The sequence below is a fragment of the Palaemon carinicauda genome, chromosome 11 (genome assembly GCF_036898095.1).
Source record: "Palaemon carinicauda isolate YSFRI2023 chromosome 11, ASM3689809v2, whole genome shotgun sequence".
Lineage (NCBI taxonomy): Eukaryota > Metazoa > Arthropoda > Malacostraca > Decapoda > Palaemonidae > Palaemon > Palaemon carinicauda.
In genome coordinates, this window is record NC_090735.1 from 107975375 (window position 1) to 107979353 (window position 3979).

The window sequence follows — 3979 nt, forward strand, 5'->3', positions numbered from 1 at the left end:
AAGGCAGAGATGATAAGAACGGAATATACAATGGAAGGAGAAAGGAGTGATAAGTTAGAATCATTTAAGTATTTAAGAACTATGATCTCCAAAATATGGTCATTAGAATTATAGTTTAGTGAAAGATTGAAGAAAACAATCAGACGATGGCAAGCTTAAGTAAAATTTGGAAATCAAATCACCTGGAATTACATATAAGAATAATATCATTAGGACAGGCAGTAAGTGTTTTCCTAGGACATGAGACCGAAATTAAAAGAAGGATAATTATAGGATGGAGGGCTTTCTCTAAAATGTAAAGTATTTAATCCGATGGTCCTACCGGTATTAACGTATGCATCAGAAACTTGGATCCTTACTAAAGACTCAAAATATAAGCTATTTACAACTCAAAGTACCACGGAAAAGAATAACAATTGGAAAAGCACTAAGACAGAAAAAAAACAGCAACATGGCTCCGAGAGCAAACTAAAGTAGAGGATACTGTAACAACATTGTAAAAAAGAAATGGACATGGGCAGGATATTTGATACGAATAACACATAATAGATGGACATTAGAAATAGCAGAATGGATTCCTAGAGATTGGAAACGAAGCATGGACAGGAAGATAAGACGATGAAGTGCCGAGATAAGAAAATGTACGGGTTGTAACTGGTATAGAAAGACCATAAAGAGACAGGAGTGGAAGGACATGTGTTAGGCCTTTGACCTGTTATGGGCTAGCTACGGCTGATGCTGATGATGATTATATATATATATATATATATATATATATATATATATATATATATATATATATATATATATATATATATATATGTGTGTGTGTGTGTGTGTGTGTGTGTTTGTGTGTGTGCGGCAATTTCCTTTTTTCATCCTTAAAACCTTTTCCCTTACAAGATATTACTCCGCAGAAAGAAACCACAGCTATCACGGCAATACTCATATATTACCAATATTAGTCACCAACGCAGATGGCTCATCCCTTGCTCACACTACGCTGTTCAGTTCCAAGTTGCACAGATTCTCAAGTTTTCTGAAAATACCCTCTTCCTTTCCAGTATCTCTCTTCATGCATCAACCCACCGCTTTCTAGGTCTTTCTCTTCTCCACCCTTCACTCATCTCCGTAAGCAAACAACGCACCCCCCCCCCCAAAAAAAAAGAAAAAAAAATACTAAATGCTATAACTTCTTAATAACCTTATAATTCCTCATACCTTCTACATAGGCAACTCACCTGTAAATACATTTTTATTCGTCACTTTATATATGATTATTCTTCTGATAAGTATGTTCACATTAAAATTTCCACCCCTACTGATTTACCCTATGTCACACATATCAGAAAAACTGTTCATCGCAATAGATTGACTTTTTTCCATGTGACAGTTTTTTGCAGAACCCCTTGCGTAACATTTTCTGTGACTCCCCTTTTTACCATTCCACATATTATCTTGTATATTTCACTTCTAAATGGCTGAACGAACTATTTATCTTAACATTCTTTGTTCAATCATCTTGATTTCCATTTGCTGAAAATCTACTCTCTAGTTTTCCCAATTGCAAAATTTATCCCCAGTCGCCATTTAATTGACAGCAACCATCAATCATTCATAAACTTTCCTTAATATGCAACCACGTTTGTATATCTGCCGTCATTGACTTGATGTCTCATATTGCTCTATTCATGAAGATACTAAAAAAGCTCAGAGATAAAACACTTGTCTCAGAAGATATTTTACGCCTAAGCAGCCATTACTCTACGCTTATAGTGTTACATCACTTTTCTTTTATCGTAGAAGCTTTTAATAGCTCTCGACAACTTATCTTCTATCTATATGCACATCTTCAACAGCCTCTCTATTAGCTTTCCGTCGATTTTATCATAATTTATTTTCCAGTTCCCTGTTTTCCAGTAGGCTACAGCTTATATCCCTTCATTTTCAAACTTCTAACAAAGGTGTCTCATAACAAAAATGTCATTTGCACATGCTATTCTCGATTTGCTAAGTAATGATAACCACAATTCTTTTACCTTTGTACAATGCGCAACAATTTCTCTCACTCACTCCTTCGGCATCTCTTCAATAATCAGGACAATCATTACAAATACTGGTCAACTATACAATATGTCTTTAATTTTTTACTTCACGGGTACGCACGCACGCACACACACACACACACACACATATATATATATATATATATATATATATATATATATATATATATATATATATATATACATATATATATATATATATATATATATATATATATGTACATATATATATATATATATATATATATATATATATATATATATATATATAAACAACAACAAATGATGCCGTTTCAATCCACTGCAATACAAAGGCCTCAAGCATATCCTTATTCATGCCTAGGGTTTGTCCAGTTTTGATCACCACGCTAGCTAGTTCGGATTGGTGACGATGAGAGTCTGATAGCTCAGAGCAAAACAATAGTATAACATTGCTGATCATGGCGACACACAAACCATTTCACCACACTAAGGTATCCCCATTCAGAAAGGGACAATATATATATATATATATATATATATATATATATATATATATATATATATATATATATATATATATATATACATATATGTGTGTGTAAATACTTTTAAGTATAAATAGATAATTGATAGATAGGTGAATGGACAGGTACATAGATATATAATCAATGGGATAGATTTGAGTCCACGGTAATCTAGATTAAAGTGGAAGGTATTACTCTTCTTCGGATTCTAAGTATGCGACGCCTTCGGTCTATTTACTTTCACGAAGGAAAGGCAAAATATCAAAGGGTTCTCATCACTTTAAGTTACACCTCTGTAACGGATGACAGCTGCTATCTGAGAAATAAATCAGCAGCGTCATAAAATCAGACTCTGCGAGAGATTTACTAGTGTCATTTTCTTGGGTGAGGAAAGATTCCTGTGTAACGAAAGTCAAGTTAATCGGATAAGATTCCACTAGCAAAGGTGCTGTAGCCTTCTTGTTCCCTCGAAAAGTATGCATGAAATTCAAGAGGTATTTGTGTGAGACATGATACCCACAATCTGCTTAATGTAGAATTTGAAGAATCAACTTGTTTACTTAAACGGTTTTCTAGCAATGTGGCACTGTATGGAATAGCTGAGTCGAATACCATAAAAAAAAAATCAAAGAGAAAATGTTTTCTATAACTTTATTTTGAGTACTTGACCAAACTCTGATGAAAAAAAACAAAAATAGTTTAACAGAGAAATTAAAGATGAAAAACCAAATAAAAAAAAATACAGAATATTCAGGGGCTTTAGTAAAAGTCTGACATCTAGCTGACATCAAGTAATTCAATTTCCATTTAAATTTCCTATTTAATCTCGACTTATGTACATATTCAAACTAACTCGTCTATTTTCCCTTTTGTTTACCACCAAGAAGCCTATAAAGTGAGGTTTATTGCATTCCTCGGAACCCTATAAAGATTATATCTTTGTTAGCTTTACTTCTTCATTATCTTTCCATCATACTGAAACACGAATGAAAAAGTACGTTTATTACATTCCTCGCCTTCGTTGTGAAGGTTCTTTCGTTTCATGCTCTGAACTTTTGTTCACATTCTTCCTTTTATTGTCATTATGTTAAAAAGAAGATTTCTTTACTTCACATAAAAATATTTTCTACGTTCTTGTTTTTTCTTCACGGCACGACTAACACTTTTTATACTCTGGCTGCTTCAATAGCAGTCTCAATGAAAGGCTTTGGGATTGAAGAGCCTGACAAGCAAACAACTTTCAATTCTATATTTAACTTCTGATGGAAAAAGTTAAAATTATATTTTTACCTTATTCAAGTTAGACAGGGATTAAAATTGATAAGTGCTAAGCACTAGGATGGAAATAGATCAATCTCTTCGAAGACCTGGATTATATGAATAGTGGACAAAATCTATCACGCACAT